The following is a 17,543-nucleotide window of genomic DNA, read 5'->3' as shown; positions in this document are numbered from 1 at the left end:
TCTGCCATTTGAGAGAATCAGGAGAGGCATTGCCCCTCTCATGCTTTTGGAAAATAACTATATTTTTATAAATTTGGCGTAATTTTTGCTGTTTTTCGGCGCAACATACATTGACTATTTGCCTTTTGCATGTACCCTTCTAGAAAATTTGAAATATCATGCTTTGGGGGGGGGGAGAGATTTTTCTTTTAAAGTTTAGGGTGAAATTTCTTTATTTATTTATTTCTTTTTTTTTTTTTTCGAGCAACAGGAGTAGCTTTAATTGAATTGTATGCATTCTTTTCTTTAGAAGACGAGAGGCCATGTCAGCCTAGTCAGATACCTAGACATGGGGGGGGGAGGATTTTTTTCCATTTGTTCCAGTAATTAATGCATATTTTAATAAAACTTCATTCCTTCGGGCTCTTTGGGTGAAAATCAGAATTCGAATTGTCACGAGTATTTTTTTTTTTTTGTATTCCGAGGCGGAAGATTTTTAATTTACTCTACTTGTTATCTTGTTATACATATTTTTATATCAATATACATAAATATATATTAAAAATTTCAGTTTGTTCTACTATTTGCAATGCATAGCTCAATTAAATTCTTTTTTTCTTCGGGAGGAGGGGATATTTCTTCTTGCTGTTCGTAATTTTAAGTAATTGCTCTTTGGGGGGCGAGGATATACATATTAATTTTTTTCTAGTTTCAATGGGAACTATAATAATTTCTTCAAGCTAGTTTTTATTCCTATTCGGAATAGAGTTCAATTGGAGTTTAGCTTAAATTATGTGTGGGTTAAAGAAAAACTTTTAAATTAAAATATCTTGATCAAACATGCATTAGGATAAGGAAAATGTAACCTAACATCCCCCTCCTACCCGAAAAAAAATAATAATTTCAATGCAAACAAGCATAACAATCGAGTAAAGTAAAAATTCTCCTTTCACAAACAAAAAATAACTTATACAATTTTTTTAAAAAATCCCGCCCGAAGAAAATAATTATATTGAAATTCTTACTAAGCTTTAAACAAGATTAAAAAAAATTATATCTCCCTTGTCCCGTCATTTCAAATTTTTCAACAAAGGAGGGGGGGGGGAGTTGCAAATCATATACAGTCAATGCATATATTGCATCGAAAGAAAAAAAAAATACGCCCAAATTTATAGAAATAGAGCAATTTTCCGAAAGCGGGGAAGGGGGAATGTCTTTCTACACCCTCTCTAATGGCGGAGCTGTTCTCCTCCCACCAAAGAAATAACAATAAGAAGAGTATAACTCTAGAAAACACACTTGTACTCCACATAAGTCTATGTTTTGTCGAATTTTAACCCGATTCACATGTAAAAACTATCGACACTCGTCAAATGATGTCTACAGGTGGCTTATATGTGACTTGAAACCACTAAAAAAAATTATTTAAAGCATTTAATTGGCAAGAAACCATCAATTAAACATCGCTCTAACCCTATTCGTACGAAGATCCTATGTTGTTTCTTCCTTAGCAACGCGCATAGCAACAGCATGATTGGAAACTTCCCCGAGTTTCTGGCAACCCCTGACGTCACCACTAAACGTATCTATTGCTTTTTGCTAACCGATTACCCAATCCTTTATTGAGATAAAACCGTAATAATTTTTTAGAAGTGAATCAAAAGCAACACCGAATGTCATTGGGTTTCAAACTAAATTGAAGTTAAAATATAGAGTATTCCGGGCCGTAATCAGACTTTAGTTTCGATGAGATTTTTACCAAACACATTTCTTGAAAAACTTGTATGATCAATAAAATATGATTTCGTTCGAATATTCTATTGATTTTTGATACAGCAGATTATTTGAAAATGGGAGATGCTGATTTAAGGGCATCAGCATAAACGTAAAAGTTGACGTTTGTATTTAATGAAGAAAAAAATCCCATGCGTGACTTCCTTGTACTACTGAGCACTGGCGTGCACAGAAATTTTGGGACCCGTCACAAATAACTTTTACTGGCCTCCTCCATATTGTTTACCCCTATATTTCATCCCTCATTTAAAAATTTTTGGGCTCCCTTCAGGCTCGGGCCTGGTCCAACAGGTATCCCTTCTCCCCTCCCCTGTGCATGCCCCTGCTACTGAGGCAGCGGGGAGCAAAGAGATAAAAGATGTAAGTCAGGAAATTAAAGTTCAGAGTAAAATGCGAGCCAAGCAAACTATGTGCCATCGCGAAATAATGTTCACAATACTACAATGAAAATAAATATTGCAAATACGGTACTTAGTTTATATATATATTTTTTCTCAGTATGCTAATTTCTATTTTTAGCGAAATTGAAAATAATAACACATAACAATGCTTTTAACAAAAACAAATATATGTATAAAAATGAAAAGCATGTTTTGGAATTGTTTACAAAAATTTCGAAAGAGGTTTGAGCTTCATAAACCTCCTCCTTACATACGGCCCTGCTTTTTTTTCTTGTTATATAACAAGTTTAGTGATGTTAACTCAAGTGGGGCATTTTGAGTAGGGCGAATTGCCTCATTGTCAAAGCAATATGCCCCAAAGCTGCATTTATTATTATTATTATTATTATTATTATTATTTTGCAATAAAAAATGTATTCGTAGTATTAGTATCAAAACAGATTTTGCACAGCATCTGGACCTATATTAAGAGAAGAAGGAGGTATTATTTTTTTTATTTTTCGTCTATATGAAATTAAAAAAAATAATTCTGTTTAGGTGGGGTGTGATACTTCGGCTTACTCTAAGTTCTTTTTTGAAGCTGTATGCTTCATATAGGACGCTGTGATGGCCGCAGACAAAAAAAAAACGTAAAAGAGCGTTTCATTTGTCGAGCGAGTTCACTTTTCAAAATTAGTCATTTTTTACAGTTAATATAGGTATTTTAATAATATATAGTGATACTAATAGTTGTTAGAGGAAAAGGTGTAAATATGGTCACTTTCTTTTGTTTTTTATTTAAAGCTATTTTCAATTCAAAATATTTTGATTTTTATCTTTCATTAAAAACTATAACAAGTATCCAACAAGCGAGAATGCGAAACTGATTGATATCAATGATTTTATTTAAAAACGGCGATTTACAAAAAGCTTTTAAATAAGCACAAAAAAAAAAAAAAAAAAAAAAAAGAGCTCTAAATATAGGCCCTCTTCAAAAAAAAAAAAAAAAGCCATCAAAAATAGTTTAAAAACAGAATAAAATTATACATAATGGTAAAGACTTTATTTATTAAAGGGGAAAAAAATATTTACAGAAATTGCAAGCAGAACTGGCTCTTTCAGCCAGTATGTGCACATTTCACCGATCACGTCTCTCCGAGTGTCTTCAGAGAACTTTCCATCACCACAGATGCAAAATGCACTGCTTGAAAAAAGAGGTGGTACAGTTATGGGCATTCTTTGAATGAGGGTCCATATTTACACCAACTATGTCTAAGAAAGATGACCATTATCATCACCATGTAACGTAAAAGCGTGAGTCAAGGTGTGTTTCAAAAAGTAGCTTAAGATCTCCGCTTTCTGGATATCAGTGTGAAACTGTTTTTGACTGAACATAAGGACATGAAAAGAAAACGGTTTCACGCACCTCTTAAAAGTTCGCAGTTCAAAACAAGCTCCAATTTTTAAATTAACTCACGCTGCATCCACACTACTTGAAAGAATGTTTCCAACTGCTCTCTGCTATGGTCTGCTATGGCACCATCTACAGATCTCGTCACCAGTCCTCAGTACCCCCAATTAGCCACTACGGAGGGGTGCCAATATTTGCTCATGTGCCCCTCTTTACACATTTTCCTCTATTAATAGCAATCTCTCCTATCCATGAGAGCAATATCTCCGATCATATCAGGGCAGATTGCGCAAAAACAACCGTTTGGTTATTTTTAGAACTGTTGCATTACATAAAAGCGTAACAAAAATAGCGATGAAAATTCATAACCAGCAAATGATCTTGAAATTATACGTAAAAAGTTTAATGAAACATTGATAATAATCGAAGTGTTTTTTACTACTTTATGGAGTTATGCGCAAGATATCCTAGGTTTACCTTAATAATAACAAATAATAATACTATTGAACCAGTTATAACTTCGTAAGAAATAAACGTTTTAACACTGAAATGTATCTCGCATTGTTCACCATTTCTTAAACTGTTTGATATTAAGTCTAAAGATTATTATTATTATTATTATTATTATTATTATTATTATTATTATTATTATTATTATTTATTTATTTATTTATTTATTTATTTGTTTATTTATTTATTTTTTGTGCTTGTAAGCTGAAACTACGAATATTTTTTTTTATAGTTTAATCATTTTGGTGTGGCACATGATGGCCACTCGACGAGAAAGAGAATTATTCAAGAAATTTTTTCAAACAGCCTTTAAACTGACTGTTTCAGAAATGAGTGGGCGGGTGTTTTTCTTGCACACAAGAACACCTGCACAATAACTGATAATCAAAGGGGACTGTAGATTGCATCTCTTGAGGGAATACCGATGGCCACATAGGTTCGAATTGCTGCTATTCCTTGTTTGCATCCGGTTGTTCATTTTGAAAAGGTGCTGGTGACGATTAAAGAGTGCCGCTTCCCTCAGCGAAGCGAATTTCCCCTCCCCCCCCCCTTCAATGCGAAAGCAATGAGCTAATGGACGAAAAGACATCCGACAGCCCTTTCATTTATAAGCTAATTTCTTTTTCATTGAAAAGGCGTTGCTTGTAACGCCGAAACACGTGGTTGCAGCAATTTGCAGTTTGTGCTGCTTGACATTGTTTTTTTTTTTTTTGCTTTTTACGCATATTTAATTTATTTAATTCATCTTTACTATATTATTAATCTAATATTATTAATATATATTATTTAATCTTTACTATATATTACACTTTCTACGGTGTTCGATGACATGAAGCTCAAATTCGAGTTTCACCTGCCAACATTTCTTCTTCAAGTTTATAGAGCGGAACAACGCCATTTATAACGCATGATCAGGGCCCGACTAACTATAAAAGTAAGTCCCAAGGCCCAAAATAATTTGTTGTCCCCCCTCCCTTTCTATTCTACCTCTTTAAGTCACACGCGTAGCACCGCCACTGCTTTTTTATATCCATTTCTCGATTTAATACTTTTATAGCACAATTACATAGGGAGAAGTATACTACTGTGTACCCTCCCTCCCCCTCTCAGACATACAGTAAAACCTGCGAAGTTGACCATCCTTGTAAGTTGACCACCTGTCTAAGTTGACTGCTTTTTTCGGGCACGGAATTAGCCTTTATCATATAAATCAACCTCTATAAGTTGACCACCTATTTAAGTTGACCACTAAAGTAGTACACACAGGTTTCACTGTACATTCAAAAGAAAAAATAAGCCATTTACCAAACTATTCCTTTTTCAGAGTCGTTTTAGCTTCATTAGTCAGTTTATTTATGGGGTAAAAATGCTGTGCATAACTTTTTTTTAAAAAAAATAGGTGTCCTTTAGGAGGATGGAAACCTAGGCCCAGACCTAGTTGGCCTGTGCGGTAATTAGGCCATGCGCATGATTTTTTTGTCGTTCCTATAAATTATACGTCCCAGTTAGACTCGTTTATCTCTCTCTATGCCTTTTAATTACTTCCAGCAACCACTTCCCAGTGTTGCTAGATGGTCAAATCCAGATTTCCCCAATTTCCTTTCAACTTTTCCCCAAAAAGCGATGTTTTCTATCAAAATTCCCCAAATTCAAAAATTATTTTTCCACTATATTTTTATAAAATGAATCGACTCCCTCTAATATTTTTGTCTCTTGAAAAAAAAAAAAAAAAATCCAAAAATAGTCAAATTTTCTTATAAAATTCCCGAACTTTTTTTTTCTTCCCATTTTCCCTTTTTTTTCGTCTTTTTCATCTTTATCTTCCTTTATCTTTACTAATAATAAAGCTGAAAATCTCTTTGTCTGGATATCGTCAGGATCTCTGTGACGCGCATAGCGCCTAGACTGTTCGGCCGATTTTCATAAAATTTGGCAAAGAATTAGTTTGAAGCATGGGGGTGTGCGCCTTTAAGCGATTTTTTGAAAATTCGATTTTGTTCTTTTTCTATTCCAATTTTAAGAACATTTTCCCGAGCAAAATTATCATAAGATGGACGAGTAAATTATCAAGTTATCATAACGTGGAACCGTAACGTGGGCAAGCCAATTGGCGAGAAATTCATCATGCATTATTTGTAAATATACAGGGGAACCAAAAGACCTTTTAATTTTCTACTACGGGCAAAGCCGTGCGAGTGCCACAAGTCATAAATACAAGCGCCTGACCGAGAGATAAGAAATAAAAAAAATATATTTTTTTTCTACTCGAATTTACGACTCTGCTTCTGTATGTACATTTAAACTATGATTTTCGTATATATTTATCCAAGAATCACACTTATTTTTACCTTTTTCACGTATCAACTAGTTACTCATGCAGAACATTAATGCGAATTTCGTAGCATTATATTCCACATATGCGAATTCCATAAAGTTGAGCAAAGCAAAACCAACGCTGTTTGATACAAACAATGTAACTACTTCTTGACGCGAATTTAAATACGAAAAAAAAAAATCTTTTTTCCCCGAGGTTTTTTCCCCCAGGATTTCCCCAAGAAAAAAAAACTTCCCAAAAAATTCCCCTCAAAACCCATTTCCCCAAAATTTCCCCAGAGAGCACCAGATTTCCCCAAAATGGGGAAAATTCCCCCAATCTGGCAACACTGCCACTTCCACTAAACTTTTCAGTGAACAACACCATCGTGTGTTGAAAAATAAAAGCAGAGTGACGTTTACTGATTCAGAGTGATAAAGATTTAAACATATATTAGTCAAAAGGACGGAATTGGGTGAATCAAAATAACACTGTAAGGGAACGTCGTACTTCTGTATCCCTTGGCAGCACCTTTGTGTAAATATCACTGTAGGTTGTTATGTGATCTGAAGCTTTTCTAACGATTCCTTCTAATTAGAGAACCACACGAACAGTGCAAGAATGGGAAAATTTCAAATAGGTAGCAATCGAAAGTGCATAATGATTTTTTTTTTTTTTTTTGCCGAAAATTATGTGCCCTTGTTCCCCCGTTATTAAGATATAAGGTATAAGGTCCTAAAAGTGGCAAAACATTCTTAGGTGTGCATGTGGCGTTAACGATGTTTCCATTACTCATAAAAACTTTCTAAATTTAATGACTTTTCTAAAATTTCGGCCTACTTTAATATTTTATATTTTGATAACGGGGGCACGAGGGCAAATAATTCATGCGTCCAAAAACGTGCCTTACTATGCTTTATTGAATGCTACTTATGTAGATTTCCTTTATTATTACCTATCGCAGTGGCGTACCAAGCACTGGTGTCACCCAGGGAGGTAATTTAAGGTGCCCCCCCTGTACCCACCTGCAAAAATTTTAAAAAATAAAAGAAAAAGAAAAAGAAAAGAAAAGAAAACGTTCGACGTACATATAAAGTTTTTACAATTTTGTCGTTTTTTTTTTAAATTTTGTCTTTTGGAACTTGTGTGGCACAGCGATAGTTTAAGTTAAATGGGAACGACCCCCAGAAGTATATCATCTGGTGGATACCTTCCCTCTCCCCTCCCGCAGAGATGCTACTGGGTTTGATAAATTACATATAATTTAACATTTTGAGGGAAATCGCAAAAATGAAATGCTATTTATATTTTTCAAAAAATTTTAATGCATCTTGAGTGTAACCCACAGAAGGGTCTCACCCCGGGCAGACTGTATCCCCGTAGTGACGCTACTGCCTATCGTATTTTACGTAAGGTGCATTTACGTTACTTCCAAGGTACTTACGACTTGGTAAGAGTCCAAGATGCTTTTCAACATGTTACTGCTGATTAGCTAAATAAATAAATAAAGAACATAAAATAAATAAATAAATAAAATAAAAATAAATAAAATAATTAAAAAAAGTACTAGGAACTTTGTGTTTCTATCAAAGTCAAGTATTTTACCATCACTAAAAAGCACAGAACATTATTCTGTTTTTTTTTTTTTTTTTTTTTTTTTTGAGCAATCACGATTACTTATTGTTCTCACTTGACTGTTTTGATGTCCTTTGATTTTATTTTCCCACCGCCACCCTCTGCAGCATCACCGTCGACCGGGTCCTCACGATGCTGCTCCTATAGCGAAAGTCTTCACCAGGTTGCATCCATGTCCTACACACATGCGCATACATACACAACTACACACACACGCACGCACACACACACACACACACAAACACATACACACACATACACCTACACACACATACACATACCCCCCCACACACACATTCATATACACAACTACCCACACACTTATGCCAGCACACAGACACAAACTCACATGCTTACACACAAACACACATACCCTCCACACACAAACACACACGCCTACATAAACACACTCGTGATTGCAAAAAATATAATTTGAATTCAAGATGTCAAAATTCAAATTAATTTTTTTTTCTTTTACTGTGTATCATTTCCTATTATGGTTTTTGTGATTTCACAAAAAATACTAGTGAAGGGAGCAATGTTGAACATTTTATTATTTTTTTTTACAGTGCTATACTAAGGTAAGTGCGCCCTTGCTTATTTATGATTCAATTGGATCTAAATTGTGCCCATTCATCTCATTACTCATTAAAAAATAATAAAAAAAATAATTCTACTTGAAAATTCAAGTTTCTATTACGTTTTTCAGCATGTTTAACAAAGAAGGGTAATTTTGGTGTCATCAGAACATGGTATCCCAATAAGGCCAATTATGAATAAATGCCAAAAAGTACTACTAAAAAAATTGAAAAATTCCTTATTGTCAATATAAAACTTATATTAAAGCACATTTGACAAGCTCAAATATATAATCGAAAATTCCATCATATTTACTTCAATGGAAGGAAGAAAGGTCAATCGTCTCATTCGGGACACTTCTAAGTCGTTATTTCCCCCCTTTTTTTTTGGTCACTCCTGCGCACATTTTGTGCTTACATATGTGTGCAACTTATACTATCATATCCTCCACTCGATTCTTCGAAATCTTAATAAGGACAGCGGAGTCCTAATAAGTCAATCATGGCCTTTTTGAGCTACAATTTCTAAACAGTGAGGTACACACCAACATTTTTCTTTTTGATGTCATCAACTACATAAGTTAGATTTTCTAAAACAATTAAAAAAAAAAATAACTTTTTATCTTACAATTAAAGTAAGATGGACTAAGAAGAAACAAAATTGATTGTTTTTTAAGATCATGCAATTTTGAAAACAATTTTTTTGTAATAACTTTTGCTTGTTGACAACGAATTGCTTGTTGATAATGCTTTATCATCAGTTGGACTTCCTGATGACGATAAAATTCCGATCATGCGAATTTTTGCTATCCTAGTATCCTACATCAAAAAACTATGGAGACGGCATTTACTTGGCACACCCGCCTTACTCTTTGTCTTTTTTTTCTCTTTTTTCTGGTATTAAATACGGTTGAAGAAGTCAAACCATTTTGAACATTTTGAAAGTTTTCTTTCCGCAACTATCTTTGCAGTGCTTAGCTGCAGATATGACTCTTTTCAGTGCAAAGAGTAAAAGAGCAATCATCACTCCTCGAAAATCAGAAGTGTTAGCAGATTAATACGGAGAACACACCACATGCTCCTTTCAGGGAGGGGGAGACAAAATGAGACAGAGAGAATACTGCAGTGGTAATCAGGGGTATTAGGGACTCTATTATTTGTTCACGGTGAGGTGCTCACCCGGCGATTTTTAAATGCTGTTGCTCGGTAACCCCAAAAAGCCATGTGGTCAGCCTTTTCGAATGATGATCGAACGTTCTTAATCGATTGCGATGTCAGCTGGTGCCTGCTCCGTTTTTTTGGAAATAATTTAGCTTTTTGGTTCCATTTAAGGTATACAACATTGTATCAAAGATTCAATGTTTAAGATCCGTATTATTAAGACCTTGTGCTCGGTTGTCTGGTGTCTGTTTACCATAGGCGGATTTAGGACTGAGTTCCTGGGGGGGGGGGGGGGGGGCAGGATTTTTTTTTAGCAACATTTTTATTGCCCCCCACTCTTATGTTTTTGTCTTTTTCTTGTGATGCATAAGTCTATGCTTTACTTTTTTGTGTGTCGTTTTCATTAATGTGTGTTTTCATACTGTCCTTTTTGAATTGACCTTAAGAGAGGGAGCCGGTGTCAAGAGAGTGATGCAGGGCTCCCTTTTAAGTGGGAAATAGAATATCTCCAATTTTAGGGGGCCGGGGGTTTCTCCTCTGCAGGAAATTTTGTAAAATGGATATAAAATTCTGCATTTTGAAGCCTTTTAGAGGTTAATTGGATAGACATAAAAATTGATAACTAGATTATACAGTTGTACAGTTTAGTTCGAACTTTGTAAGAAACAGCCATTTTAAGTTTGAAAGAAAAAATAAACTATAGATTTCTCATTACAACAACCTTTTTTCAATTATAAGTAGAGTGCAGAAAACGAAAATGAATAGAGATAGTGTATAATTTTTTTTCCTGGCTAAAAAGATTAACAATCTGCAGTAGAAGTAATTGGAGCTCATTTTGCTTAGGATTTTCAAAGTCTTATCTAATTATTTTAAAGGACTCTAGAATAAAAGTAAAATAAATAAAATTATATAACGCACTTCATTTGTACTTTCCAGGCCTCTGATATTTTAGTACTTGATTGTAAATTTTTACAGTCCTGTTCTAACTTTGAGAAATAGCTATTTTAAATTTAAAAGAGAAAAGTAACCATAGATTTCTCATGACAGCAACTTTTCTTCACTTGCAAGTGGGGCATTCAGAAAACGAAAAGAAATAGAAGTAGTGTATTGGGTATTTTTTTCCGTGCTAAACAATATGCAGAAGAAGTAAGATAAAAGCAATCAATGCAAAAGAATTTCCAAATTACTGCATTCGGGATTGAATAACTAGCAAGATATGAAACATATGAGTCACAAAAATTTATTTCAAATAATGTTACAAACGTGAGAACCATGATTTTTACATTTTTAATACAGGATGTGGCAAGGAGCTGAATTTGACATATTTTGGCATTCCTCCCCCTCTATCATTTGTTAGACATTTTAAAATTTAAGGTTTGTAGTCACACGTTTTGAAATATTCAAGGTTTTCAAGCACTTAAAAATGAAATTAGATTTTTCAAGCAATTTCTATTTTTTAAGGAACGAATCATGATTTTTTTTTGGGAGTTAGGGATCCACTTCAAAGCAGGGGCCCTAAGCAATAGTTTGTTTATCTTATAGACAAATTTGGCCCTGGTTGTAATTCACTCTTACCTGCAAATTTTTGCTTGATTTTTTGTAATTTTTACAAAAATTCGTCAGTTTTTACGGTTAAAGGATTTTTACGATTTTACCAATTTTTGTTGGGTTTTTATAAACTTTTATAAAATTTCAGAAAAATTTCCAAAACTTTTGATGACTCAATTATTTAGATTTCAATAATTGCAAGGATTGACTCACTTAGACTTAGATGATTATGACTAACCTTACTTTTTAAACAGTATTTATAAAGTAAGTAAAATTGTACTCTCCCTCCAAGTAAAAAGATTCATTTAATCAGAATACTCAGATAACTGAAATTTATTCAGTTTGCGATAATATTTATTCTCTCTCTCTCTCTCTCTCTCTCTTAAAAAAGAGAGAAGGGGAAAAAAACTATGCTTTTTAGAATTTCTTAAAGGGCCAATTAATCTACTAAGGACATAAATATTATGCACAAATATACTTGAAATGTGGACACAAATCATAACGAGTAGATCGTTCTGTTAGCGAGAATGGGGGCGGGGGGAGTTTTCCCCCCTTTGCCTTAGGTTCTAATTTGTCAAAATAATCGTCAATTATTATAAGTGTTGCAGCTTAATGTAAATCTCGTTTAGCCTATATTTTCATTCATATACTTGCCCAAATGGTTTTCAGTCCAAAATAGTGAATTTAGACATGTTTTTAGCACTCTAGTGACAGCTGTTTTATTTGTATTTAATGTTCGTTTTTTTTTCCTTTTCTTTTCTCCCATCAGAAAAGGACATTCGCTTTTCTATTCATTTTCATTAAACTATTCAAAAAAGAAAAAGTCATGATTTTTTTGTTTTAAGATTTTGGAAGATATGTTGTTACTATATAAAGTCCTCCCAAAACTGGAGGGCATTGCCCCCTATGCCCCCCCCCCCTTATAAATCCACCCATAACCTTCTGAAATATTCAAAAAAGAAAAAAAAATATATTTTAAAAAATTTTTGGAAGATGTGTTTTTACTACATAAAGTCCTCCCAAAACTGGGGGGGGGGGGCATTGCCCCCCTCTGCCCCCCCATAAATCCGCCCATGTCTGTTACCTTATCTCGTCCGGATTGTCATTGTCTACCAAGTAAATACAGGTACCGTTGGATATAGGGCATCCAGGGGAAGTCTTGTCACTCCTCTAAACCTTAAAACAGGGGTTGACCAGCAAAGCGAGTAGGAGGCGGAGCCCCCTAGTTAATTTAAATTAAAAGACGTATTGTTAGGTCAATTTTTGAAAAATATTCAGTTTTTCGGTTCTGTTTTAGGTCATTGCATCGAATATTATTATAAATAAAAGTTTAAAATAAGTTTTAATTAAATGACACATAGTTGTGATTTGTAATGATTATAATAACGACTTATTTCTCTTGCTGTTATGCTTTCAAATAATAGAAATTTTCGTTGCATTGTTAGACTAGAGCAGTAACGCAGGGATGAGACGGGGATTGGGGCTGGACAAATCCCTCCAAAGTCTTGATTATAACCCATATTTCTAATCCTAATCCGGTAGTTTATATTAATGTACTACATTCATTGGTACCAGATCCCTTTAGAGAAAGGGTTTTCTGGTAGAATAAATTCCGTTTGTGCATAAAATTGTACTAAGAATTCTATTATTTCTTATTGTTCTTCCGGCGCTGGAAAATTTACAAAATTTCCCTTGGCATGTATGGACTGTTTTGATCCCCCCCCCCCCCACTTCCAGAAGATAAATTCTATTTGCGCTAATGTAGTAAAGAAATACGTTTCTTATTAATACAGTCGAATCTCATTTTAACTAAAGCCCTGAATCGTAGCTTAAGTAGCGACACGTCCGCCATCTTGGATCTAAACGATGCTTTCCTCTATGTCTGCTACGGTGAAGTAGCGTGTTTTGCTTCTTAATTGTGGTTTCTTATTAATTCGATGTTAATTCACAATCAAGAAACACCACATTTAAGAAGCAAAACATGCTATTTTACCGTAGCAGACATAGAGGAAAGCATCGCTTAGCCCCAAGATGGGGGACATGTCACTACTTAAGCTACGATCTAGCGCTTTAATTTTAAGACATCAGCAAAATATTTCCGCTGGAACAAAATTTTGTTATACCGATATTACGAATGTTGTCATTGCTCCTGAGAAATATGAGTTGGGGATTGCCAAAGTCATCTCTAAAGCAAAATTTTTGCTGTAACGGACTTCACTTAAACGGAATTTGGCTTTATATTCCAAATTACTCGCATAAGACATCTTTGAAATGGTTGTATGGACGATATATCTCCTTTAATTGCAAACCGATTAAAATAAAGAATTAGTCCTCGTAATAAGCCTAAATGAGAGTTGGAAATAGCTTTCGAAATATCTGCAATTTCCATTAATGAATTTTTCGCGATTTCCATTAATGAAATTAATTCTGACATTGCCGGCAAATATCTTCCAAAAAACCATCTCAGGGTTAGCTTTCTGTCTACAGAAATTAGTTTTTGCCGTGCCAGTGGCAGAAACTGGTTATAACCGGTAAAAACCGGCAGAAACTGGCAAAAACTTAAAAGTGTCTTTAATAACTCAGGTAATTACTAAATGATATTTAAGTAAAAAAAAAAAAAAAGCTTAATTTCATCATTTAAAAAATAAAATCCAATGCTAGTGCCCTTGATTTAGTTCGGAAAGGGAAGTTTTCAATTGTAGACGTTCGTAATATTTGGATTAATCTAACAAAGATCGAAAAATCATATGGGTACTTGAGAAAGAGGAGTGACATTCAAAAATAAAGCAGGCATTACAGATTGTAATTTGGTCGCTTATATGTTTCATCTAAATAGCTTATGATTGAAATTATCATGTGCTTCAAGAAGAAAGTGTCAGAATTTTACTTGCCAATATTAACGTAGAATGTCACAGCTTTGCAAAACAAATTGGCCCCATTTCTCGAAACTTATTTTTCCAGCCAAATTTTTACCACTACCCCAGTCATTACATGGTGGACCAACTAAAAAATATATACAATAGATGGAAGTTTCACGAACATTGCTTGTTCCTTGATGCATTGCATGCTAGATCTTCTGTGGCACAAATGTTCTAAAGTTTCTTATTTGTGCATATTAAATTGAGAAACTGTTCAGATTTTAGAAACCACCTTTTTGACAGGGGCAACTGCTGGGTCCAAACAATGTAACATTTGGTTTTGAATTGTGATATTATTGCAATTAATTTGTGCTTTGGTTAACAATTAATTATGTTTGCCATGCATTTTCTATTGCATGTCAAAAATCAATAATTTGTCATTTTGTGAGTTTTTGCCAGTTTCTGCCGCAAATGTGGGCAGAAAGGGGTTTTTGCCATGCCAGTTGTAACCGGTTTCTATCAGTGGTTTTAACCGCCTCGACAGAAACTTGCCAACCCTGCAACTGAGTGATATAAATTGCATAAAACATACACTACTGGAAAGAACTGAAAACTTCCAAAAAAAACTTAAATAAATCAAAGATTCTTCAATATTTTAGTCACCTGTTCGAGTTGAAAATGTTAAACGAGAGGGAGTGATGAATACACGCTATTCCTTTGAGATTCGTTACTCCCTCCCCTTCACTCCACCCTATTGTGCAAATTGTTACAAAGCAATAGTAGTCCCAACTGTAAGTGTTAATACTACAGGGCAGAAAGAACAACTTATTTTGTATTTTATGTAACGAGAGTTGAATTAATGCACATTTCTTCCATATATTTTAACCTTTTATGCAGTTTTGCAGTTTAGTTCATGCTTTTAAAAATCTGGAAAAGTGTCCCAAAATTTTTGAATTTGCTCTAAATTGTATTAGCATATATATAATTAATTAGCATGTACCTAAATTAATTTTCTGCATACGGAGAAAGAAATAAAAAGGCATGTCTTTTCCTATCTCATAAGACACAACAGCTTGAAGTGCAATTATTTTCTTTGCTAATTAAAAAAGTATAATTTGATTTTTTGTTGAGCAGTTATATTTATTTCAATAAATTAATACATTGGTGTTTAAATTTTAAATTACGTCAGTTTGCATCGTATCAGTGTGTGTGTGTGGGGGGGGGGGGGGGAGCGCAATATTCAAAAAAAACATGTTAAAAAAATTACAATTCTCGCAAAAAAATAAATAAATAAACCCCTCAAAACAGTAAAAAATAAAAAAAATAAAAAAAGAGAAAGAAAGAAGTTATAAAATTATAACAAGTTATAAATATAGGTATTAAGTAATGAATATATTTCTTTTTTTTTTTCTCATTGTCAGAGTGACTATTATTCACATAATTTTGAGGTATAAAAATTAAAAAAAAAAAACTAAACGTTACAATTGGAAAAATCGAGGAACAAAATTGAGCACCATGAAAAAAAAAGGGGGGGAGGGGAGAATCTGCACCTCACCTTTAAAGAGCCATTTTGACACATATTAAAACCCCTAACATGCTCTTGAAAATTGAAAAGAATTGAAATTTACTTTTGGAAAAGTCCTGCAAGCACATCGGAGGGTACCGCCAAATCCCCGCAAGTCAAAAACACGCCCCGCGCGGTTTTAGATTAAAAACCTTGATTAACGTTTCGACCTCTTCTTCCCCTCTGCCACGTGGCGAACAAAGCCCTGTTCACACGGTCCGCGGACCATGAAGTGGCATAACAGAGGCTCGGCTCGGGCGGGCGCGCACCACAAATCGAGCCACGCGCGCCACCCTCTTTTTTTTTTCTGGGGAGGGGGGGGATTCTATCACCTGCCTTCCAGCCGTGGGAGAGTTGCTAGTTCTTTGACTAAGGGTTCTTGTTGGATGATAATAATTTTATAATAAGATGGACAAGATTAAATTGAAATGGAGAGGTTATGGGTTTGTGGAGGAGTCTACTTGCATATGCTTTCCGCCGCCACGTGGTTCTGGATGCGGGAATTGTAACTGAAGATACGTTTTTGGCTATTTATGGAGATAAACTGTGGGAATAAAAAAGGAATAGCGGAGTTCGGTATGGTTGTTAGTGAAACGGGGAAGGGGGGGGGGAGTATCTTCTTGTTACGAATATTCTTTCCGCAAAAAGTGTAGCGTACAAGTTGATCCTAAAATTGTATAATCCAAATTAAAAGTTAGATAAAAAAGGGATTTTTAGCGATAAGTGGCGCCTCTATATTAATTTATCAGCATACATGTTTTGACTGCAGTTTACACTGTTACTGTTAAAAACCGTTTGCGTGCGGCAAAGTGAAAAGATATTTTTTTTTTCAAAAGGCAAAAAATTTTTGATATTAAGGATTGTTTCGCAAAGACATCTTGCAATAAAGTATTTGAACCATTTGAAAAGGCAACATTTAGAAGGTCAAGTTAATCTTATTGAAATATTCGAAAAAGGTTATCATATCGAAATTTATTGGCTGGAAGGAGGGGTGGGGGGGAGAACAGCACAAAGATTGCAATTTTTGGATCACTTCGTATTACTGACAGTATAAATTTTTTAAATAACTTGTAACCTCGCTGCTCAGCAAAACTGGAAAGCTTTCTTTAGAAAAAAAAAACCCTCTTTTTTTGACCTTTTTTTTCGAAGTAGTTGGAGAACGTATTATTTTCGTTGATAAAATAAAAGAGGGAAGCTTCAATAGTTTTATCACTTATTTATTTTTTTTTATCACCTCGAATTCCACTTAATTTCATGATGACGGAAATATGATTTCTCTTCAGATTTGAACAAACGCAATGAAAAATACCTGACAAAAAAGGAGGAAGAAAGTTGAAACACGAACTGGACATTTCGCATTTTAACAGAAATGGAATGCTTCTTCAGAAAGAGATTAAAATAAAATCTGGCTAATTACTTTTCTAAAGTTGCCGTGTGAAAAAACGACATTTTTTTTTTCACTACTTTTTTTTTTCCATTTCTGTAACGTTTTCTTTATTTACAGTTGAGCTAAACTTCCTGCTAAGAAAAGAAAAAGAAGAAGAAAAAAGGCACAAAAAAATAAGCAAAATCTGCATCATGTTGTAAGTTTTTGTCTCCCTCAGCTGACTCCCTGTTTCAAATTGTGTTTTAAATTATCTACGCGGGAAAAAAATTAAATTGTTTTTATTGTTTTCAATTTTTTTAAATCATGCATGTCAGAAGTGGCACACAAACTTGGCTGGTAAGAAAATTTTTCGATACTTCGGTAAAAAAACATCTGCCAAAATTAGTAAAATAAATGGGAAAATATTCTTTAAGGAAGTTACAAA

Source organism: Uloborus diversus, chromosome 1 (assembly GCF_026930045.1).
Source record: "Uloborus diversus isolate 005 chromosome 1, Udiv.v.3.1, whole genome shotgun sequence".
Taxonomy (NCBI): Eukaryota; Metazoa; Arthropoda; class Arachnida; order Araneae; family Uloboridae; genus Uloborus; species Uloborus diversus.
The sequence above is the reverse complement of the archived record's forward strand: the minus strand, read 5'-3'. Positions refer to the sequence as shown.